The following is a 25,889-nucleotide window of genomic DNA, read 5'->3' as shown; positions in this document are numbered from 1 at the left end:
GCAGAGAAACGCACACAGCTTGGAGAAGATGAAGGAAGCTCAAGGCACACAATAGAGAGTGTGTTACTTAGTATGCAATGGAAAGATAGATAGCCCTAGAGTGATGGGCGTATATACAATGCTCGGGGAAAAAAACCTCCTAAAGAGGGAAAAAATGCCCCGGTGGTCCTAGTGTGTTCACACACATCACTACCACATGTATATGGTAACAAAGGTAACAAATCCCCCATGGAGTGATGCGGTGAACGAGAGATGGCACATGAGTAAAGGGAAATTCCATGCCCTGAGGACATGATTAGTCCACAAAGGGGAGTAAGCCCAAAGCTTTGCGGAAAGCTTCAAGCCTCTCATGAGACAATGCCTTTGTGAAAAGGTCTGCAAGGTTGTCCTGTGTTGGCACATAACCCAAGCTGATCTCTCCTGCTGAGAGCCTCTCCCTGACATAGTGGTAATGCACCTCAATGTGCTTTGTGCGAGCATGAAAAATTGGGTTCCTCGCAACTGCCAATGCGCTCTGACTGTCAATGTAGATGGTGTTGGCAGTGTCTTGTCCAACACCCAAATCAGCCCCCATAAGGCATTTGAGCCATACACACTCAACCGTAGCTATAAAGACTGCCCTGTACTCAGCCTCACAACTTGAAGTGGCCACTATAGGTTGCTTCTTGCTCAACCATGATATACATGAACTACCAAGCATGAAACAAAAATCACTTGTGGACACTCACGTGTCAAAACAACGAGCCCAATCTGAGTCCGAAAAAGCATGTAAGTCTGGCGGCAATGATCCCCCCTTGGGATAAAACAAGCCAAGATGTAAAGTGCCACTAAGGTAGCGGAAAATCCTCTTGACATCCTGCCAATGCTTAGACCCTGGGCTATGCATAAATCTGCTGACCAGTGAGACTGCAAACTGAATATCTGGCCTCGTGTTGCATACATAAATGAGGCAGCCAACAGAAGTTTGGTAAAGAGTGACATCAGCAGGATTGCCAACATCATGTAGACTCAACTTCAAACTTATTTCCGTGGGAGTGGCAATAGGTTTGCAATCCTCAAGTCCAAACTTACATAGCAATGTCTCTATGTAACTTTTCTGACACAAGTTCACCATTGAGAAGCTGGACGTCAGTAACTTTCGATTTTGGAAGAATGTTCTAGTGCAAAAAGGACATATCCGACCGATAAAGATGAAGGAATAAAGCCTGAGCATATGGATGAGTATGACTGGCAAGAGTTGGATGAGCTTGCTAGATTCACCATCATACTGACTTTGTCAAAGAATGTGTACTTCAATGTAAACAAGGAAAAGACTGGATATGAGCTCAAATTCACGTGGCTTGTATGAAAAGCTAAGTGTAGCATCAAAGGTTTATTGGTTGAAAAAGTTGGTTGATTTGAAGATGGATGAGAACATGCCAATGTACAATAATCTCAATGAGTTCAACACAATTTTTAGTCAGCCTTTTGTGTAGCAATTTTGAAGATTCTGTTAAAGCAATTTTTTGCTAGTTACGTTGCCAGAAAGTTGGGATACTTTTTGCACAACCATAAGTAACTCAAAACTTAGTGAAGGAATTAACACGAAGAATCTTGATGCTTATCGTGGTAGTAGCAATGCTCTCTTTGTTCATGGGAGATCACAAGAAAAGGGCAAGCAAAATAAAATTCTCATAGCAAATCACATGGTCAAAATCTTGATGCTTCTTGTGGTAGTAGCAATGCTCTCTTTTTTTGTGGTAGATCACAGGAAAAGGATCAAAATGTTGAAAGAAGGCAAGAAAGAATGTTGAAAGTGTAAACAAGATAAACGTAAAGATAAGAAGCAAGAAGAAGGCAAGACTAAAGAAACCAGTGTGAAGATTGAAGACATCAATAATGCTTCTATTGAATATATTGTTGGAGATATTTATCTCACATCCATCATGGATTCTAAAGTTTTGGTTGCCACTAGTGGCTATACTTTTTATAGGCTTTGGTTCTTGTCTCGGGTGCATGTTTTCATGTGACTCCTCATAGGGAGTGGTTCAACACATATGATGCAGCCCATAAAGTTCTTGTTCACCTTGGCAATGGATTTCCTTGTGCAACATAGTTGGTGTTGGTGATTTGCATCTGAAGTTTCAAAATGGCCCTTCATTCATGCTAAATAATGTGAGACATGTTGTGAAGCTTACTTAGAGCTTGATTAGTACATGACAATTGGATGCTGCAAGATATTGCTGCACATTGGGTGATGGTTTGTGGAAGATCACCAAAGGTTCTTTAGTGGTAGCACATGGTTCAAATTCTAGAACTTTGTATATACTACATGTATCCAATGTTAAAAATCATGTAATCTGTGTGACCAAGCAGCCAAGTGTTTCTTTGTGGCATCGTTGGTTAGGACAATATATATCTCAAAAGGGAATGAAAATCTTGTCTCATTCTGAGAATGTTCTTGGCTTGAATGTCCTAGACTTCTTAGTTTGTAAGCATTGTCTTTATGGTAAACAAAAATCATCACCACACAAAAGAGGCAACACTTGAAAAAGTGAGTTGCTACAATTAGTGTATAGTGATTTGTGTGAGCCTATGCTTAACATATACATGGGGGGTTCATTGTACTTTGTTACATTCATAGATGACTTCTCAAGGAAAGTGTGGGTATATCCTCTTAGGAATAAGGATGAATTTCTTTCAAAATTTTAGAATTTTGTGGCATCAATGGAGAATCAATCTGGCAAGAAAGTCAAGTGCTTAAGGTCAAACAATGGTGGTGAGTATGTTAGTAAAGCATTTCAAAATTTTTGTGATTCCAAAGGCGTCAAAAGAGAGTTGCTTGCTCCATATAACCATCCACAAAATGATGTTGTTGAGAGGATGAACCGTACCATACAAGCAAAGCTACATAGCATGTTGTCTAATGCAAAGTTTCCTAATGGATTTTGGGAAGAAGCATTAGCTACAACCATCCATCTTATTATTAGAAATTGGCCAAACAAAGCTTTTAGGGGAGAAGGTACATTAAGACCTTTGGTCTGGTAAGCCACCTTCTTAGAAGCATCTTAGAGTCTTTTGTTGTGAATCATATTTTAATGTTCCAAAGGAGTTTAGGCATAAGTTTTCTCCCAAGTCAAAGAAATGAATCTTTCTTGGATATGGAAATCCTCGCGAAGTGGGATATCAATTATGGGATCCTAAAGCTAAAAGGATTTTTTGTAGCAATGATGTATACTTTAATGAAGAAGAGAAGATACATAATAATCTTGTGCATATAGTGGAGGTCAAGAGAGTTATCTTCCAAGAAGGTGGGGTTGTTTACAATAGGGTTGAAATGCCTAATGTTGGACAAAAAAAATTAGAATCCTTTTGTAGTACAAGATGTTGTTGAGGGACAATAGACTCAACCAATTATTAGAAGATTTGAAAGACATTTTAAGGACTCCTAATAGATATGTTCCCTCATTAGAATACATTATGTTGATATATTGCAAAGAGCCCTTTTGATTTAAGGAAACCATGTTAAATGGAAGACAAGGTGAAGTGGGAGAAATCTATGCAATTAAAAATGGACTCGCTATATAAGAATTAAACTTGTAAGCTGGTTTGGTTTCCTAAAGGTAAAAAGGCATTACCATGCAAATGGATGTACAAACTCAAGCTTAGACCACAGGATAATAAACCCAAGTACAAGGCACAACTTGTTGATAAAGGATTCAAGCAACTATAGGATATATTGACTTTGATGAGTTATTTTCTCCAGTTTTAGGTTGACTGCTTTGCAGTGTATACTTGCATTGGTTGCTAAAAAGGACATGGAACTTGACTAGATGAATGTCAAGACAATGTTCTTGCATGGTGATGTTCAAGATGAAGGCACTGACAGTGTGCTAAATAACACATTCAATAGGGTAATTGGTACATTCAGTATGCTAAGTAGCACATTTAGTTAGCTAATTGGTACATTTGGTGTGCTAATTAACACATTTAGTATGCTAATTAGCACAAACAGTGCTAACTAGCACAAATTATGCTAACAAGCACATTCATTATGCTAACTAGCACATTTAGTATACTAAATAGCACTTACAATATGCTCACCAACACTTAAAGTATGATAATTGGCACTCATAGTATGCTAGTAAGCACATACAGAGTGCTAACTAGCATTACAGTATGCTAAGATGCACTTACGTTATGCTAGGTAGCACCTTGAGTACAAAGGGGACTTAAACTTAGAATATGCTAATTAGCACTTACGATATGCTAAGATGCACTTACATTATGCTAACTAGCACCTTGAGTACAAAGGGGACTTAAACTTAGAATATGCTAGCTAGCACTTACTGTATGCTAATCAATACCTACCATATGCTAACTAGCACTAACCGTATGCTAACTAGCATTTACAGTGTGCCTCCAAGTATGGCTTGTATACTAATTAGCATTACTAATATGATAAATAACACACTCTATAAGGTGATCAAAATATTGAAGATTTGACTCCTAGCATATACAGTATAGCATGTTCTAGCTAGAATAAACCGTAAACAACCACAATGTAAATAACAACTAGTATGCTAATTGTAAAGTTTCACATGCTTTTTAGTGTACTTGAATAATGGTGCTTTGGTTAGATCAATTACATGAGGTTCATCAAGGAGGTGGACATGGTGCTTTATGTAATTTTTTCTCCCCATCCTCTTTCGACAAACATCTTTTTTGTTGGGGGATACACGGGTCTCTTCTCTTCAAAATGTGTAAACCATCTCTTTCATTTCATCTATGATTGTGCTATGACGATCATGTTTTTGACATGCAGCCAATGAAAACATTCCACCGTCAGCATTCGATGTCACCCGCAATTTAGTCTTGTACAAGGATTGACACGGAACTTTAAGGAGTCTTGAGACTTTTGACATATGCATGTTCTCCTTTGAATTCAACATCATTGACAATGTTGTATATTCAAATACAATTCCTCATTACAGCTTGGCTACTTCACAAGCACCAAGGTGTTACGAACATTGCACATGATTGCACTTTGAATAGTAGACTCCTCTGGACACACTGCTTGCAATCACAACAGAATGATGAGATACTAGATTCCAAATTTCTTGCTTGTATTATGTACTAATTCCTTCAATCCTCCTCTTGAACAGTGCCACAATCTCAGAAGAAATTTTCTTCTTCTTTTCCTCCTCAAAGGCAAGCTCTCAAACCTGAACCTGCTTAAGTTTTATCTTCTCTTGTTGTTTCCTCTTTCTTTGTCTCTCATAATCCCTAATGACAGTAGAAGTTGGGTCCTCCAAGTTCGGATTCATTGTCCGTAAAGGATCCCTTCTCCTACGTTCATCTGCTTTTGTTGAACACACAAGTAAACCTACCAGATCAGATTGCAAGGTATAGTTTGCCATAACTATATGAGATGGGGAGGATGTGGGCTACACGGAGAGAATGCGAGGCAAAGGGAGAGGGTGAGATTGTTTGAGAGAGAGAGAGAAAGAAAGAGAGATTGTCTTACATAGAGCATGGAGAACGTCGGGAGAGCAAGAGGGACACACACACACACACACAACACATAGAGCGGTCATCCACTACACCATGACTTCAGCTGAAAAGACGCCACGTTTGAACTTGGCACCGAGTAAATTTAACATTAATATTGGCTCATGAATATATGCTAGCAAGCACTACTAACTAGCATTGTCCGAGACAACATTTTTTTTGTGCACGTTAACATGCTTCTACCCATGGATGGATATATCCCACATGTAAGGGTGTGAGATGCTTGTCTATATAAAGGCCCTCATTTATATGATTTACATCATCCAAGTTTGTGTACATCAGGTGCAATGCTTCTTATGAACATGTGATCATCGGTACTTAGCTCAAGATCGTGCTTATGACCCCAAACTAATCTATCTTGGAATCTAATTTTCTTGAGTCACATCAATTGTTCACACTCCTCTCTCATGAATTATGCTTAGGAACCACCCACCCTAGTTCATTTGAATCCATAGTATTTAACATGGTGGTTGAGTAGCCCTCTTATAAGCTTAGGTGCTTAGCGGAAGGAGGAGAACTTGATTCAAGGCATCGACAGAGTTTCTGATAAGTATGTGTAAAAATTATTTTTTTACTCTATTCACCCTTGGATCTCTTAAAATCTCATTAGAAGTGTATGGAAAGAATGCCCAATAGAAGCCCTTATTTGAAGCAACTTGACAACCCGGAAGCTGTTTGAGAAGCAAGGCCATTTTTTTAACAAAACAAAGGAATTTTGTTGTGTGATTTCGATCGGTTTTTGATTTCCAATCTTCTTGCAAGCCAAGGAAACCCTTTTCAAGGCACACAAATTTGATTGTATTCAACCTCGCTGACGAACCCTTGCCAAACTCCAATGTGTGATAAAATGGGTGTTGCAATCAGTGAAGAAAATGACCAAAAGAATTGGTAGCTGGTGCGTTATTAGAGGAGCAACAAGAGGTGAGAAAAGAGGAGGAGGAATCATGCTAGGCTTGTGCATGGGATAGGTAGTAAGGCAGTTAACAAAGGGAATATTGGGATAGCGCTATCACGCCAAAGGGAGATAATGCAAATTTGGCACCAAAGGAGCCATTGCATTGCATAGGGCTCTGTTGACAGGTCAACCTTTTAACAACGCTTCCACAAAGATTCCATGAAGATTCCTCAAAGATTCTCTAAAGATTCCATATGAAGATGCTAATGAAGTGATGAAGATGAAGATGGATGCTTTAATGTGAAGATATAAGCTCATGGACATCATCGAATATCCCGTTATTATCATTTTGAGCCATTACGACCACTTTTGTAATGTTTACGGGAACTTCATATTTTAAGTCAGCAATTGTATTTTGGCCACAGATGCTTGTTGGATGAGAAAAGCCAGCTCACAGTGCTGTAATTAATCTCTATAGGAGCCTAGGGACAAATAAGGTCATTTTGGTTGGACATTAGTTTTTCTAAGGCTTAGTATATTAGCCAAAACCTAAAGCTTTGTAAAGAGACTTCTAATAATCTGATCTACTGTCTGTGAGTGAGCGTACTGTGTACGAGAGAGAGTGAGAGCTTCTTCTTGACGCTATGCGCGTACCAGTGGTTGGAATCGAGTGCAGAGAAGTGTAGTGTGTTGCCCCCGACAAGAGCTACGCGCCAATACCTATATTGCGCGCGTACGGTCTTGTCTTGCGAGCTCCATCTACGAGCTTCATCTGGTGATTCGGTGAGCATACGTTGTCCGTTTCTGCATTTCGGCATATCCACACGTTCGCATTGAGTAGAGCTACACATTAGGCACTTTAGTTTTCGGAAACGACGACCTGCAAATTTCGTCCAGACATCCTACGCGATTTTTCACCGGGTGTTTTGGGTTGAGATTTTGGTTCATGGACCTTAGGGAGAGCGACCTATTGGTGTTAGTAGGGTCTCCTTCAAGTTCTGTGGCATTTCAGGACTGTTTGATGGGTGTTTGGCTCTTGTAAGCATTGTAGGAAATCTCTTCTTAAGCACTCTTGAAGGCTGTAGCTTAGACATTGGGTAGAAACCTCTGTAGGAATTAGTCAGGAGTCGGTCGAGTGTAGATTGACACCCTATGCTTGCTTCCACGCGCCTGCGGGTCGAACTCCGTCCTCAGTTGAGTTCTCGCTATGCTGAAGTCTGTCACGACGTATCCGTCCAACATTGGCGCCGCTGTCGAGGATGAGGGCCCTAAGTAGGTGACCGAGACTAGTCCTTGAGGATAGAGGTCCCTCTGGTTTGCCAAAGTACTATTTTACATTTAGATAGGATCAGAGGGTTGTGGACTCTCTAGGTCTTAGGAGGAGTCTAGGGAGTGTGTGTCTAGCCTAGATCTTCCATCTTAGGTAGTATTAGGTAGTAGTAGGTTGTGGTGTAGAAAGTAGGAGTTAGAGTGGTAGATGTGGTGGTAGGTTGACTTGAGAGTTCGTGTGAGGCCAGGAAGCAACCAAGACATCAAAATCACCATCTCACATGATGAGTAGGATTAGGGTAAGTAGGATATCTTGATTGTTTGCTGATCTAGAGTACTTTATGCATGTCTTATTTGTTGTAAGGCTCATCAGAGAAGTGGAAAACGCTAAGTAGGATGTTAGGAAATAAGGCGTAGCTAAATAGATAATTGAGTAGATTAATTAATGGAGAGAGACAGATTTACATACACGAGATTATAGAGTAGAGAGAGAGAGAGAGAATACACACGATATACGTGGTTCACCCAATGTGGGCTACGTCCACGGGAAAGCAGCCACTCAATGGCTTTAGTACTTCAAAACAAGAAGTAATTTACAAAGGGATTATACCCTTAATGGAGCTCCCGCCTTGCTTCACTCTCACCACCTCACACTCACCTTGTTGCATCAACTTCACACTATGAAATGTGTGTAGAAATGGCCTCCTTTTATAGGCCAAAAGGGCTGACCTCTCTTATGAGAGACAGCCATGTGTAGCCGCCCTTGTGCGAATAAGTCCAAATCGGACCCTCCAATCCGCCCATGTGTGGCCGCCCTTGAGAAGGCAAGTCCGCTTTTGAATTCGGCCACCGGCCATTGAATTCGGCCACCGGCCACCGGCCATTGACTTCCGACCACTGGCCACCGGTCATTGACTTCCGACCACCGGCCACCGGCCAACCGACCGGTTGTTTTCTGACCACTTTCCGACCGCCGTCCGGCCATAATATTCCGGCGAAAAAAAAAGTCTCGGGGGCCTCCGCCCCCGAGGCCTTTAAAGTTGCCCCTGAATCTTGTCCGTGAAAATTTTGGTTTCCGGTGAGTGATTTTCCTTCACGCACGATGGCTTCTCCTCATAATGGGGGCCTTACAAATGTGCGCTTTTACCACAGAAAATTACAAGGGTAAATCAGGCTCCATACTTAACAATCTCCCACTTGGAGACTGATCTCCAAACCAAACCTGTGACTGCTTTCCATTCTGGCTTCTTATCCTTGAATGCCGATTGAAGATGAGCAAAAGCTCAACTTCTCCTTGTTGACCACCTTTGTAAACATGTCTGCAGGATTTTCACTTGTATGCACCTTTCCTAGCTTTAGTTGTCCCTCTTCCAAAAGAGTGCGTATGAAGTGATATCTCACCTCAATGTGCTTTGTCCTTGAATGAAAGGCTGAGTTCTTCGCAAGATGGATAGCGCTTTGGCTATCACTGTACAAGACACAATTGTCTTGTTTGAATCCAAGCTCTTCTAAGAATCTGTGAAGCCACAGAATTTCTTTGCTTGCCTCCGTCATTGCTACATACTCTGCTTCCGTGGTAGAAAGTGAAACCACTTTCTGCAGCTTTGAAGCCCAGCTTACTGCTGTGCCTCCAACCGTGAACACATAGCCAGTAGTGCTCCTTCGAGTATCTTTATCACCTGCCATATCTGCATCAGCATACCCTTCTAGAAAAATATCAGTTCCTCCAAAATACAAAGCATTTGTTGTTGTCCCTTTTAGATACCTAAGTATCCACTTCACAGCTTGCCAATGCTCTTTACCTGGGTTGTCCATGAACCTACTCACAACTCCCACTGCATGTGCAATGTCTGGCCTTGTCCAGACCATAGCATACATTAGAGAACCTACCGCTGCAACATATGGAACTTTAGACATATAGGCTATCTCCTCTTGTGTCTTTGGACACATATCCTTCGTTAGTTTAAAATGACCAGCCAAAGGTGTAGAAACTGGTTTTGCATTTTGCATTGCAAACCTTTCTAGTACCTTCTTGATGTAATCTTCTTGAGATAGCTTTATTGTTTTCTTCGTCCTGTCCCTTGATATTTTCATACCAAGTATCCTCTTTGCAGCACCTAAATCTTTCATTGAAAAAGATTTGGACAGCTCCTCTTTTAGGTCTTTGATGTCCTGCATGTTAGCACTTGCAATCAACATGTCATCAACATACAACATTAGGATGATGAATTTCCCATCTCCCAAATTCTTCGTGTAGACGCAGTGATCCGAGTTGCATCTTGTGAATCCATGATCCAACATCCATCGATCAAACTTCAAGTACCATTGTCTTGATGCTTGCTTTAAACCATACAAGCTCTTCTTTAATCTGCAAACCATTTTCTCCTTACCTTTTACTTCATACCCCTTTGGTTGAAGCATGTAGATTTCCTCCTCTAAGTCACCGTGAGGGAATGCCGTATTTACATCCATTTGCTCGAGATTTAGATCATGAGCAGCCACAAGGCTTAAGACAAGCCTAATTGAGTTCATTTTTACAACAGGAGAAAATATTTCATTGAAGTCAATACCTTTCTTTTGAGAAAAACCTTTTACCACAAGCTTAGACTTGTACCTTTTCTTCCCACCTTCTTCTTCCTTCATCTTGTACACCCATTTGTTTTGAAGTGCCCACTTACCTTTAGGCAACTCAACCAACTCCCATGTTTGGTTGTAATGTAGTGAGTCCATCTCCACTTGCATGCTCTTCGTCCATTCTTCTTTGGATTCATGTTGCATAGCTTCGTCATATGATTCCGGCTCTCCAGAATCTGAGATCAAGAGATGGTTGAAGGAAGGAACAAACCTTTCTGGAGGTCTACTTGCTCTTGTAGATCTTCGGGGAATAGGTTGAGGCTCCTCATTTGGTTGACGTTGTTGCACATTGTCACCGTTTGCAGTCCTTGAGTCTTCACCGTCCTCAAGCTCCATGTACTCATCACCTGTTTCTTTTGTTTGTTTTCTTTCCAAGTAATCTTTGTACATATTTTGTTCGTTAAAAATTACATCCCTACTCCTTAAGATTTTACCATCTTCAGGATTCCATAGGCGATACCCAAAGTCTCCTTCTCCATAGCCAATGAAGAAACACTTTTTGGACTTTGCATCTAACTTTGATCTTAGGCTTCTATCTATGTGCATGAAAGCCTCACACCCAAACACTTTGAGAAATGCATAATTCACCGGTTTACCTGTCCATGCCTCTTCTGGAACTCCCCCATCCAATGCCGTTGAGGGTGACCGATTGATTAAGTACACAGACGTACTTACAGCTTCCGCCCAAAGCTCAAGCGGTAGGCCTGCATGTAGCCGCATGCTTCGTGCTCGTTCCATGATTGTCCTGTTCATCCTTTCCGAAATCCCATTTTGTTGAGGTGTCCTTGGGGTTGTCCTTTGCCTCCGAATGCCATTGCTAGCACAAAAGCTTTCAAAAGCTTGGCTGCAATATTCGCCTCCATTGTCGGATCTGAGGCATTTAACCTTGGTACCTGTTTCATTCTCCACAAAGGCTTTCCACCTTTGAAATATGGAAAATACATCGGATTTATTCTTCATGACATAAACCCATGTTTTTCTAGTCGCATCGTCTATGAATGTTACATAGTACAATGAGCCACCAAGTGATGGTGTACTTACAGTACCCCAAACATCAGAATGAACCAACTCAAGTTTTTTATTTTTTCTTTCATTTCCTAATTTTTGAAATTTTACCCTCTTTTGTTTACCATAAACACAATCTTCACAGAACTCTAAGTCCACTTCTTTCAAACCTGGTAGAAGCTTCTTTGTTTGAAGGATTTGCATTCCTTTGGCACTCATATGCCCAAGTCGGTAGTGCCACACCGCACTGTCAACTTCTGTAGTTGCTGCACAAGCTGAAGGTTGCGTGCTAACAGCACACAAGTAAAGTGTACCGACTTTTTCACCCTTGGCAACCACCAAAGATCCCTTTGAGATCTTCCACTGTTTGTTTCCGAATGCAATGTTGTGACCTTCATCGTCCAATTGTCCTGTAGAGATCAAATTTTTGCGAAGAGAAGGAACATGCCTAACATCTTTAAGCTTCCATTCATTTCCGTTAGCAGTTTTGATAGAAACTGTACCTTTGCCGACAATCTCACAAGCTTCATCATCTCCCAAGTATACATACCCAAAATTACCTTTGGTGTAGTCTTGGAAATGTTGCTTGTGTGGTGTCGCATGGAATGAAGCCCCAGAATCTACTATCCAGGAATTAGACACATTGTCTAATGAGAGAATTAGAGCATCTTGCTCTACTTTACCTGCCACATTGGCCTCCGATGTTGGCTTGTTGTCTTGAGACTCTGTCTCTTTCTTCTTCTTGGACCAGCAATCCTTCTTGACGTGGCCCTTCTTGCCGCAGTTCCAACATTCAAGAACTGACTTTGTGCGTGACTTGCTCCGCCTTGAGCGATCACGACCCTTTTGGTTTTTGAACCTCTCCTTAGGCCTTCCTCTTGTTTCCACTGATAGTGCAGCACTTGATGATTCTCCTGTGCTTCTCCTTCGCATTTCCTCGCTTAGGAGAACACCCACAACATCATCAAACTTAAGAGTATTTGTTCCAGAGATAGAATTACTTACAGCCATCACAAGGCTGTCCCAACTATCCGGTAGAGATGATAGTATAAGGAGAGCTCGCACTTCGTCATCGAAATTGATTTTCACTGATCGAAGTTGACTTATGTTTGTGTTAAAGTCATTTAGGTGTTCTGCAACTGAACCATTCTCTGCCATCTTTAGATTGAACAAGCGCTTCATAAGAAATACCTTATTGGATGCCGATGGTTTCTCGTAGAAGTCATCAAGTGACTTCATCAAGTCCTCCGTGGTCTTCATCTCCGAAACATTGAAGGCCACCGTTGACGCCAAGCTTAACCGGATTGTTCCCAGTGCCTTTCGATCAAGGACAATCCATGCTTCATCTGCCATTGTTGCGGGCTTCTTCGCAAGACCGCCTAGTGGCAAATAGAGGTCCTTCTGGTAGAGATAGTCTTCAATCTGCATCTTCCAATGTTGGTAGTTTTTGCCGTTGAACTTCTCAATCTTGAGCTTCCCTTCCTCCGCCATAACTCCCACTCAATTCAAGGAATCCTTTCCTTGAGATAATTTAGCTACGAGCAAACCTTGCTCTGATACCAGTTGTTAGGAAATAAGGCGTAGCTAAATAGATAATTGAGTAGATTAATTAATGGAGAGAGACAGATTTACATACACGAGATTATAGAGTAGAGAGAGAGAGAGAGAATACACACGATATACGTGGTTCACCCAATGTGGGCTACGTCCACGGGAAAGCAGCCACTCAATGGCTTTAGTACTTCAAAACAAGAAGTAATTTACAAAGGGATTATACCCTTAATGGAGCTCCCGCCTTGCTTCACTCTCACCACCTCACACTCACCTTGTTGCATCAACTTCACACTATGAAATGTGTGTAGAAATGGCCTCCTTTTATAGGCCAAAAGGGCTGACCTCTCTTATGAGAGACAGCCATGTGTAGCCGCCCTTGTGCGAATAAGTCCAAATCGGACCCTCCAATCCGCCCATGTGTGGCCGCCCTTGAGAAGGCAAGTCCGCTTTTGAATTCGGCCACCGGCCATTGAATTCGGCCACCGGCCACCGGCCATTGACTTCCGACCACTGGCCACCGGTCATTGACTTCCGACCACCGGCCACCGGCCAACCGACCGGTTGTTTTCTGACCACTTTCCGACCGCCGTCCGGCCATAATATTCCGGCGAAAAAAAAAGTCTCGGGGGCCTCCGCCCCCGAGGCCTTTAAAGTTGCCCCTGAATCTTGTCCGTGAAAATTTTGGTTTCCGGTGAGTGATTTTCCTTCACGCACGATGGCTTCTCCTCATAATGGGGGCCTTACAAATGTGCGCTTTTACCACAGAAAATTACAAGGGTAAATCAGGCTCCATACTTAACATAGGAAAGATGGTAATTTGTGTTTGGAAGCTGATTTGAAGTCCAAAAGTTTCTGTGATTATTGCTGAGAGCTCTACAGAGCATAGGGAGTACTATTACCAGAAAAAAATTTGCATTTTAAGACAGTAGACATCCTACACGTAGGATGTCTCCAGGGTACTTTTGGTAGGGAATTTGGGGAAACTGAGGTTACCAGTGGGTTCAGAGGGTAGGTTTTACCCTAGTAACATATTGACTTGAGTGTTTTTCCCTATTTTTGTTGACCAAAAGCCAAAAGGCTGAGTCAAAAAACGTAGAATTTCAGAAAAGGCTTAAATTGAGTGATTTTTGCATTTTTTTGCAAATGTGAAGCATACTTGCACTTCCTGAGAGCATACGGAAGCATCAGAGTTCAGTCTGAAAAAATAAGCAGTAGACATCCTATGCGTAGGATGTCTACAGGGTGATCTGGGCACTTTTTGGAAAAATTGAGGTTACCAGTGTGTTTAGAAGGTAGGTTCTACCCTATTTTCACCTGGAAAGTGGAAATTTGACCAAATTTTGACACATTAAAGCCAAAAGACGAGAATTGCCAGACATCCTACCCAAATTGTGTCAAAGGCCTAATTTTGAGACCAAACCATAGGATGACTCCATAGGCATGTTCTAAATGTTGTATTGAGTGCATGTGATAAATTTCATCTCATTTGGGTCAGTGAAAGTGAAGATTGAATAGACTTTAGCGTTTTTGGACAGACAAAAGACAAGAATAGCTAGTTTTGGGGTCTTTTGACATCCAAACTCAAATCTAAGCATACCAGTGGGTTCCTGAAGACTAGGGGAATCTTTGGTCCAAGTTTGGATTCATTATGGGCAAAAAGACATCCTATGCGTAGGATGTCTACTACATGATTCTGAAACCAAAATTCTCCTGTGACCATACCATGCTGTCATATAGCCTTAGATAAGCCTCCTAGGAAAATTTGGTCCAATTTGGAGTTGATTTGACTTGGGAACTCATCAGAACAGACATCAGGCTTTTGGACAGATTCTTGATCATTTGACCAACCTATAGGTGTCAGAATCAAAAAGTAAAAATAGCTGTGAGTTTAGCATATCAAGGGGAAGCTACAATGCAAGTTTGAGCTGAAACAGAGCAAAAAGACATCCTACGCGTAGGATGTCTCCAGGGTCATAAAGTGGTCAAAATTCTATTGTAGCCATATAGGGAGGTTCTAAGTGTCTCAAGGATTCCATATTTTTTTTTCAAAAGTGAATTTGGACCTTGTTTGGCCTATTTTACCAAGCAAAGACAAGAATTGTTAGACATTCTACTCTTGGAGTGCACTAGAAGCTTATGCAGCCCAAATCTTGACCTATTGGCATCCAAATTCAATTCTAAGCATACCATTGGGTTGCTGAGCACTAGGAGAATCTTGGGATCAAGTTTGGACAAAATATGAGCAGTTAGACATCCTACGTGTAGGATGTCTCCAACTTGATTTAGGACTCTAAACCAACCTAGCACACCACTGTAATGAGCACATCAAGGAGAAGCTCGGGTGAAAATTTCAAGTCATTCTGAGAAAAAAGACATCCTACGTGTAGGATGTCTCAAGGCCATTTTTAGGTCCAAATGAAATTTTGATCATACCATTGTGTTGCTGGACTTAAGGGGAGTCTCTGGACCAAATTTTGTTAAATTATGAGCGTAGGATGTCTCTAGGCCAGTTTTAGGGTCCAACTATAATTTTGACCATTCTAAATTGCATTTCACTATTTTGGCCATAACTTCACAAACGATATCGGATCGGAAAAGTTTTTATTTCAAAACGTAGCCTAAGAGCGACTCTACAGATCTTGAAAAAAACATCGTTTAAGGCCTCAAAATGCATCCGGAAGTCAGGAGTGTCTAAAACCAATAATTCAAAAGAATTGTGAGAAAACGGTCACGATGTTGAAGACTGCTAAGTTAGTAGATTGAAATTATCTTTTGGGAAAACCATTGGTCACCCGCGGAAAGGTGTAAAAGTTAACTACGGCCTAGTGAACGTCCATACACAAATCTGGTAGCAGTAAGACCATACACAAGGACACTTGATTTTGCAACAATAGTTGCAAGTTTTGGAGAACTTTAACACAAGATTTTTGCTAGCAAATCACTGCAACTTGTGCATAATTCTCTTGTGCTAGGTTAAGTTTAGTTCAGCTAAAAGCGAACTTGAAAGTCACTTCCGAGCCCACGGAACAAGTGTGGCCGTCAAAGGCACATCACGAATTTTTACATTCATTGTGAAAAAGTTTGCCAGCTAAATAGAATTTTGCAGATTGTGTGCCAAAGTGAACATAGGTTAGCTCAAATCAAGAATCGCTACGAAGGGAGCAGTCATTGCAGTATAGTGGTAAGTTGCATAACTTATCACAGTGCTTCCAATAGATCGAGGCCTGCTAAAAAGCTCTAGGCAAAGCAAGAAGATAGACAAGACAGTATCAACCTTGGCAAGCAAGGGAGCTAATAAGTTCAAGAAAAGCCCAGTTCAGAAAACTCAGAGATTAAGGCATCCACAAAAGCTAAAGGACCTCAAGCGAAAAAGACCGACACAAGGGTGCTAATAATTTTTATTAGCTTTGAGGCAAGCTATAAGAGCTATCACTGAACATGTACAACAAGGGAGTCAAGACGAAAGCAATGGCATCTCAAAGGAACCATACCCGCCGAGACGAAGCTTCAAGCACATCCACAGAAATTACAAGAGAGCAAAGTGGGCTCTATTTAATTGGCCATTACAAAGGATTGCCATGCTATGAGGATATAAATCGGAATTTGTACATCAAGACAAAGAAAGATATAGAGGAAACTCGGACATCTCAATATGTGGAAGTTGAAACAACGAAGAATGTACTAAACCCACATCCAGATTTCATGGAAGACTGTCTGGGATCAATTTACATGAGGCACAGAAAACACATCGACAATGAGATAGAAATGTTGCACAAGGATCAATTTACAGAACTCTACACATATCCTCCAAGTATTTCTCTGTCCAAAGCTCAAGATGGGAAGCGGCAAATTGGTACCCTTTATGTAGATGAGGACGATCGCTACTACAAAGCTGCCACAAATCATGAAGTTACTGCAGAGAGTAACCAATATTTTGCAGCTGAAATATTTGGATCAAGAGGGGAAGACTACAAATGTGAAGGTGGTAATTTTTATCATCTAGTCATGGATTTACCTCTTGATACGCATCTAGAAGAGTTAACAACTACAACTGTCACTGCACAAATGGGTGGCACAACACAAGGCACAACATGGAAAGACATTGCACAAGTCTCGTGCACCGCACCAACACAAGACAAAGCACAAACACACCAAATCGCACAAACAGGGAATACGCCGAAAGTACTAGCTATGAAGATAGCACAACTTCAAAAAGAGCTAGCTCGGTCTCAAGAGCTACTTAACAGAGCACAACAAGTCATATCATCATGCATTGAACAGATGCCAACATCAGATATGGAACCCTCTCAGATGGGGGGAGTTCAAACTCAACAAAGAGACCCTATATCTTCAAGAGTGGGATTAAGAAGTCCAGCTTTACAAGAAGCAGTGTCCTTTTCAGGAACCCAAGTCGAATTTCAAGAAGCATCGAAAGATGCCGAGCCGGAGGAGAAACCACTGGAAATTCACAATGCCCAATGTAGAAGGTTAGGTCAAGATATCATTGTGGTCGACAAATACGATAGGCACTATGAAATAGCCGATGTGAAAAATATGGATGAGTTTAGCATTTGTGGGCAACCTATAAGTCACATACTTGGACCCCGTCCAAAAGCACCATCCAGGGAAACGAAAAACAAAGATTCCGTTCGATCTTCACCCTCGGTGCAAACCTCGCCAAAATCAACTCGAAAACATAGCCCTAAGGCTATGCAGAAGCCCCACGACAAAGAACATATACTGATGGAAGAATTAGCATTACAGCTATTAGAAAACATGGATAGTGATTTGATCTTGTATGCAAGCAATAATGAAAGCTATTTTCAGCTTCTCAAGGACAAGACGATGAAGGATAAAGAGACGAAGCCAGTGGATACACCTAAGTCAGTCATAATCTACAGGTTCATGCATGCAAAGAAGAGGTCATATCTGTATCTAGATACCACAGGAAACCATTATCAGCAGTATTATGGAGAGTTGCCTCGTCCAAAGGGTGCACATATTGAGATAGCGACATATTGCAACCAATGTGTCATTGGTCATTTAGTGAAGGACTGCCCAACAAATCTCTTCATGGAAAAGAAGAAGCAACAAGCCAAAAACAAAGTTCAGACAGTGACAACAAGGGAACGAAAGCAAGAATCCCCAACGAGATCTCTTGAAAAGAAGCAGATCTTGTCGTAGAGCACAAAAGATAGGCTCAAGACACAGTTGCTTGAAGTCAAGGGTGTCAACGACATTATCATAGAGAATTAGGCTTTCAAAAAAGATCAATTGAATCAGCTGATTCAAGATCGCTTAAAGAACCTCAGTGAGGACAATTCAAAGCATCCACAAGGTGATGAAGATGAAGCTCGTAGTTCAAGGGTCGAGAGCAAAAGAAGCCAAGATTCTGACGATAGTGAGCCAACACAAGAAGAGGTGCCAGTGAATCAAAGAAAAATTCCTAGTGGACTCTCAAAAAATGAGTACACACTTTTGTCCAAGCAATGGGCGAAAATGTTTGAAGAAGCACCTGAATCTTCAACAGTGGTTAAGCCTACGACAACTCAAAGATCTTCGGCCACTATCGACAAAGGAAAAGCTAAAGCAAGTAAAACAGTGTTTTGCAACCCAAATCCTTCACTTCAGTCAAAGTCTTTAGCGCAGCCAATTCACGTACATGAAGAAGCCTCTACATCAAAAGCCAAACCCTCGACAACACAATGGAAACCAAAGCGCAAAGTCTATCAACAACCAAAGTTTCCATCGCAACAAAGCCTCCACAAAAGAAAGAAATAGGTCAACCAAGTGTTAGTATCCAAGGAGTACATCACGGAAAAAGATCCAATTTGGGTACCAGCATCAAAAGAACCACGACAAGAAAAAGTCACAGGTTGGATAGCATCAAACAGTTCAATCACTACTGAAGGCTACTATGACGAGAACATCAAAGTATGGGTCAAAAAACCAAAGGTAACAGCTTGGACATACCCAACATGTGGTATCTCTTCACAACAAGATCAACAGGGCATCAAGCGCAAGTCTAACTGTTCATAAAGGAGTAAAAACAGGTACAGGAAGAAGAAGCAAAGACCTTCCAAGCAACAAAAATTGAAGCAGTTGTGGGTACCAAAGTCAGAGCTCTGCGGTGAAAATACCCCACAAAGTCAAGCTAAGGTCACACAGCAAGCAGTGCAACAAATGATCCCAGTCAAGCTACTGGAAACACAAGGATACTATACAAGTAACACTCAAATTTGGTTGCCAAAGATTAAAGCTTCCCCTGAGATCATGAAGAAAACTCATGTAGCACAACATGCCCAACAACGACAACCCAACTACGCAACCATGAGTGCTACAACTCCAAGGTGGATCCCTTGTCATTTACTACAGGAGCAAGGCTTTTACAAAGGTAAAAACAATATTTGTACACTGAAGCCAAAGGACCATCAAGTCAAACAAGCAACAAGGTAAGTGGAAAAGCAGGTCACACAAGGACCAAGGACAACTTGGATTCCAAAACCTATGGCCGGAACTCAACAACAGGGGCCCACAACTAGTCTACAACCTCTTATCAACAAAGGTAAAGCAAGGATACAAGAAGAAGTCATAGTTTTAAAGAACACAGTCTGGAAGAAGACTTCATCAACCATTGCTTCAACCTCAAAACCTATCTCACCATGCAACATCAGTGTGCTACCAAAGCATGAAGAGCAGGTATTTGTCGATTTGACAAAATGGCATCACAAAACCAAACCAAAGAGAATGGCCTAAACCTCAATGGCATATGGAATTGGATTTCAGGATGTGATCAGGTAAGTCCAAGTCGCCATTAAAAATACATGGCATAAGAGTCTAGAGTCGGGCAGCTGAGCCACTAAATGAGCAAAGTGTCAGACCCAAGCTTCAAGTCTAATATTTTCTCTTTGGTCTATGAGTCTAGCTAATAGATATAAGCTCAAGCTGGAGAGTTGAGCATACATAAAGTCATGTCACTCATGCTGGAAGAGGTGAGCATAAGAGTCAAAGTATACTATTTTAAATGGTGGAGTGGAGGAGTAGTCCAGAAAACACTCACGCACATGAACACATTGAGGAGAGTGGAAAAAACCTCGTCGACCAAAACCCTTCTTGTGAATAATGGTAGCTCTTAAAGTCAAATATATTTTTGCTTCTCTAGCTATGTTCACTCCTGGAAGCACCCATTCAAACTCTTCTCGCACAACATATTGTTTCCCATGCATCTATCTGTGCAAGCATATACAATGTCCCATCATTGGACATTTTCATTTGACACGATTTGTGTTCCACCCATGCACTTACATAACAAAATGACGATGACAATGCGGTAACAGGTTTCATGAGCATTTGCTCAACAACAATGACTTTGACTTCAAGCTACTAACACTTATCCAATGTATATCCAGTCAATAATAGTAGCCATTCAGCCATAAGTACTTTAACTCAACAAAACTCGGTTACATCAAAACATAAGTACATATAGCCTCACATTTAATTGTGACTAAAGACATTTTTTTCCCACTGGGTTTTTCCCTTTAGTCCTATCCAGGTATCCAAGACCTTCATTTTGTAATATACACTACATTTTATCTTTACTAAACACAGAAAAGCAGACCAACGACATCCCCAAACAACTACATGCTCATCAACTAGAAGATCAAAGGGGAACTGCCCAGAAAAAATTCAAAAGGCGTCCAGATTACAGGTACACATGCAGGATGACACCCAAAGAACAAACAATACAGAGCTGCCAAGATAATGACTTGCTGCAACAACAAACCTCACTCAACCTATTCACGCTACAACAACCAATCGGAGGGGGAGAGCTATGGCTTCAACTACACTACATGTACAAGAAAAAGTTAACTCTACAACATACAAAGCATCTAGTAGAAGCAACTGCAACAACAAAATCTTCAACCAACACCCAAACATGAAGCACTCATCAAGGCCACTGCAGACATAGGGCCTTGTCGGGGACGACAAGACTTCGGAGGGGGAGAGTGTTGACGGGTCAACCTTTCAACAACGCTTCCACAAAGGTTCCATGAAGATTCCTCAAAGATTCTCTAAAGATTCCATATGAAGATGCTGATAAAGTGATGAAGATGAAGATGGATGCTATAATGTGAAGATACAAGCTCATGGACATCATCGAATATCCCGTTATTATCATTTTGAGCCATTACGGCCACTTTTGTAATGTTTACGGGAACTTCATATTTTAAGTCGGCAATTGTATTTTGGCCACAGATGCTTGTTGGATGAGCAAAGCCAGCTCACGGTTTTGTAATTAAGCTCTATAGAAGCCTAGGGACAAATAAGGTAATTTTGGTCGGACATTAGGTTTTCTAAGGCTTAGTATATAAGCCAAAACCTAAAGCTTTGTAAAGAGACTTCTAATAATCTGATCTACTGTCTGTGAGTAAGCGTACTGTGTACGAGAGAGTGAGAGCTTCTTCTTGACGCTATGCACGTACCAGTGGTCGGAATCGAGTGCGGAGAAGTGTAGCGTGTTGCCCCCGACGAGAGCTACGCGCCAATACCTACATTGCACGCGTACGGTCCGGTTTTGCGAGCTTCATCTACGAGCTTCATCTGGTGATTCGGTGAGCATACGTTGTCCGTTTCTGCATTTCGGCATATCCACACGTTCGCATTGAGTAGAGCTACACATTAGGCACTTTAGTTTTCGGAAACGACGACCTGCAAATTTCGTCCAGACATCCTACGCGATTTTGCACCGGGTGTTTTGGGTTGAGAGTTTGGTTCATGGACCTTAGGGAGAGCGACCTATTGGTGTTAGTAGGGTCTCCTTCAAGTTCTGTGGCGTTTCGGGACTGTTTGATGGGTGTTTGGCTCTTGTAAGCATTGTAGGAAATCTCTTCTTAAGCACTCTTGAAGGTTGTATTTTAGACATTGGGTAGAAACCTCTGTAGGAATTAGTCAGAGTGTAGATTGACACCCTATGCTTGCTTCCACGTGCCTGCGGGTCGAGCTCCGTCCTCAGTTGACATTATATGTTAGGTGAGTTCTCGCTATGCTGACATCCGTCACGGTGTATCCGTCCAACAGGCTCAATCCCTCCTCATTTTCAACATGCATAGCACTTCCTATCTGGATTTTGGAGGGCTCATGACATTTATTTCTTGATGGCGTGCGAGCGAGCAGCACAATCAGTTACCTTATATTTTACTAGTACGTCCGGCCGCCTTCGGCGGCCTCTCTCTCTCTTTCTCCCTCCCTCTTTATCGTGCACAAATGCTCGTTTTGGACTTTAGCCTTCAGCTTGCAGATCTCGACACGTGTAAAGAGCACTCTCATTGTTGTTATAGAATACATGTAAATTGTTTCTAGTAGTGTTAAAAAATGCCGACTCCAAAAAGGACAGTTTGATTTCATTTTCTTGATTTTGGCAAAGTGTTAAGGTGCCATTCCCACAATTGGTTAGATATTGTATGCAAACTACTACCTATCGCCAAATATTGTATGGAATCGCCCACTAAGTCACTCTACTATTGATCAACAAGTTAATGGTAAGGATTTTTGGCAAACTGAAGCATTTGCTTTGCACACTCGTCAACCTGTCGTTGTTGTCGGTGTCACAAAATGCTATAATCCAGGCCATGTATTGTAATCACATGATCCTTGTTTTAATCACTTGCATGTGCAAATTGTAAGAGATTCATAGACACTGCTTGAGTCAAAGGTGACCAAGTAAGACCACCTCATGGAGCACATTTAGAGTGTGCCCCTACATTTAATGGTGGGATATTTGTTTTTACGTGGCCTATGCCTTTCTTTTTTTCGAGGAAAATATCCTTCTATTAGTTAATGAAACCGCCCATAGGGCTACAACCTCCACTATAAGAGAAGGCTACAACCATCATGATGGGAGACTCTTCCAATGAAAAAAAAACATATGTACAATGAGGTTAAATCAAGAGATGGGAGGAGGGAAAAGCCACACAGGTGGACAATAGTGACATCTGAGCACACCCAGGACCATGGTGAAAAAGGCCCTGGATGTGAGAGTTGAAGGAAAGCCTCCCTGCGCTCCCGCATGCGATCAAAACTGCCTTGGAGTCTCTGGAACTATCCTCTGAGAGTATGGAGCAGCTCTAGCCAAAGATCCCAAACAGTCTTTGATGGTGGTACAAGGCAAGCCTCAAAGATGCGGAAGGAGAGGGCCTGCCAGATGAACCAGAGTGTCAAGCCATTGATGAGCTCCCAACACTCCTCTCTCTCACTGCAACACTCCTGTGGAGTACGCTTTGTAGCAAGATGGAGTGTAGGTCGACCCCCCTGCATCACTTTCATCCTGCTGTTGGAAGATAGCTCAAATTGAAGTGTCGGGCCCGTGAGAGTGGACCAAGCAGCTGCCCCCCAAGTGTACTGCCGAGCTGTGGAAAGAGCTGGCATCAGCCAAAGGACATGAAGCCACACCTGTTGTGCCAAAGGACAGTCCCAAAGACAGTGACGTTGACTCTCCACAAGATGACCACAAGTTGCATATGCGGCAGAGAGACCACTATGTACAAGCCAGCGCCCAACTGCTGTAGCTCTGTGTGCAGCCAACCACTAGAATAAAGTGACTCGTCTCGGCTGTCTGAAGCCCCACAACCTCTCCCGAAAAGCTGCCAAGAACTCAGTTGTGAGACCCTCCTCCTGCCAATGAGGTGTTGCAGTAGGACGAGCCTCTCTCTGTGTTGCTAATATGTGACGTCCCAGTCGAACAGTGTACTGAAAGAAAGTGACACATGGATGGTCTATAGAGGAGAAAGGGTCCCTCCAGAGCCAGTCTCTAGGATCCCTCTGTATTCGTGCCACTGAAGAGCTCTCCCAACCCCACAATCTCCAATGGCGAGTCTCAAGAGCTGCTAGGTCGGGATCTATGACACAAGTCCTCCCACAGATGCCCACCATGTGAATCCTCTGAAAACAACACTCTACCATAACCTCCTGCAAGGCATCTACTGCAACTCGGTGTAAGCATCCCTCACCCTGTAGCTCAAAAAATAGGGAGGGTATAGTCTATGATCAAGCCCGAACTGAGATGAGAACCTCCAGTTGTGTGAAGGCTCCCATCCATCTGGGTGCTACTGACTCAAGAGGTGTGAGCCACTCAGCTGGTACTGCCTCTGAGATGTCCTGACACACGCTCTGCACCCCTCTCATGCCCTATAGCAGAATGCCCGGAAGCTACTTTGACAAGCCTGAAAACTATAACCAGTCTCCTAGAGAGAGTGTTGGACCCTCTACCATGGGACCCCAGGAAAGATGAGGCCAACTACCAACCAAGTGGCCTCTCTAAGTGCTAACCATGGGGTTCCAAACAAGGGGCTGTCTCAGGCACTCCTCCATGCATGTAGGATGATGCTGCTCCAGGCCTCGCCACAGTTGCTCCCAGGATTGGAGCAGACTCACAGCAAAGCGGTCCTCTAGTCTCCTGCTCAAGCCAACTCTGCGCATCTCTGTGAAAATCCATCGATTCAAGGGTCATCATGGGCCTCCAGCCTGAGGCACCCTAGCACTAAGCCGTTGAAGCAAGAACTCCTTCCAGGGCTCCTCACCTGGAAGAAGTCCTCTGACGATGGCTCTGCTCTGCTGTGTTGGGTCTATGATCCCCAACCCTCCCTGAGAACAAGGAAGAGTGATGACCTACCATGCCACTTTGGCCTGGGCTATCTGAGTGACACGCCCTGACCAAAGAAAGTTCCTGATCAGCCTCTCTACTTGGCTAATACAAGAACTCGAGAAGATCCAACAAGAAGTGATGTACCACATAGTAGGCAACAACACTTGGTTGGCCACTACAACTATCTACCAAAGAAAGTCGTGCAGAGCTCCATTGTAAACAACTTCCTCTTGAGAGACAGGAGGAGGGGAGCAATCTGCTGCTCAGGAGACAAGTCCAAAGGAACTTGACAGCCCAAATACCAAACTGCAATCCCTGGGGGAATCCACCTAAAACCCTCACCTAGCATCCATTAGGGCGTAGGAGCATTACCAACCGAGAAAACCATTGTCTTTCTCAAGTTAATCAGTGTGCCAGATGCACAACAGAAAGTCTCAAGAGCCTGCTAAAACCTGTGTAGGTTGGCCTCCTAACCATCCAAGTACAAGGCTGAGTCGTCCGCAAACTCAACATCCAGTAGCTCATCTCCCCGAATAATAGGGAGCGCTAAGCCATGTAAACCAACCTGCTATGAAACCAAAAACCTTCTCATTGCCTCAACATAGAATAGAAAGAGGAAGGGGGCAGCCTTGTTTGACCGAACGTTGAGCATGAAATGATCACCTCTACCTCCTGCTAAAAGCACCTGACTGTGTGCCCATCTATACAAAGTTGACACCCCTCTGATCCAAGCATCTGAGAAGCCCATCCTGCATAGAGTAACCTCCAAAAAATCCTAGTCAACTCTGTCATAGGCCTTCTCAAAATCGAGAAGAAGAATCACCAAATCCTCACCACAAAGCCGCACGAGGGCAGAAGCCTCCCAAAAAGTAAAGATGTTGTCAACAAGGATACTACGCTCCTTGACAAAACCTATCTGAGTCCCATGTATAAGGCTCTCTAGAAGGGGCTGAATCCTCAAACTCAGAGCCTTGGCAAGAATTTTGTAGGCTGAGTTGAGGATGGTGATGGGGCGCCACCGATTGAATCTCATCCAAGGAGCCACCCTCCTTGGGAATGAGGTAAATCAGGCCCTCACTCATGCTGTCATGCATCTCACTTGTGTGGAGGATGTACTGAAAATCACTACAAAGATCTGAGCCAAGCAAGTCCCAGTACTCCAAGAAAAAGCTGGGAGTCAAGCCATCCTCACCTAGACAGCTACCATGGGGGAGTGCACTAAGAGCCGTGTGCAGCTCCTCTAGATGTAGAGGCAACTCAAGTCTCTCACGCATCTCCTCAATCACAAGAAAAGGCATCTGTGCCCACATGTGATCTCTGCATGCATCCTGATGCTTTGAC

Source organism: Adiantum capillus-veneris, chromosome 7 (genome assembly GCF_014529385.1).
Source record: "Adiantum capillus-veneris isolate H3 chromosome 7, ASM1452938v2, whole genome shotgun sequence".
Taxonomy (NCBI): Eukaryota; Viridiplantae; Streptophyta; class Polypodiopsida; order Polypodiales; family Pteridaceae; genus Adiantum; species Adiantum capillus-veneris.
Note: the sequence above shows the minus strand (reverse complement) of the source record.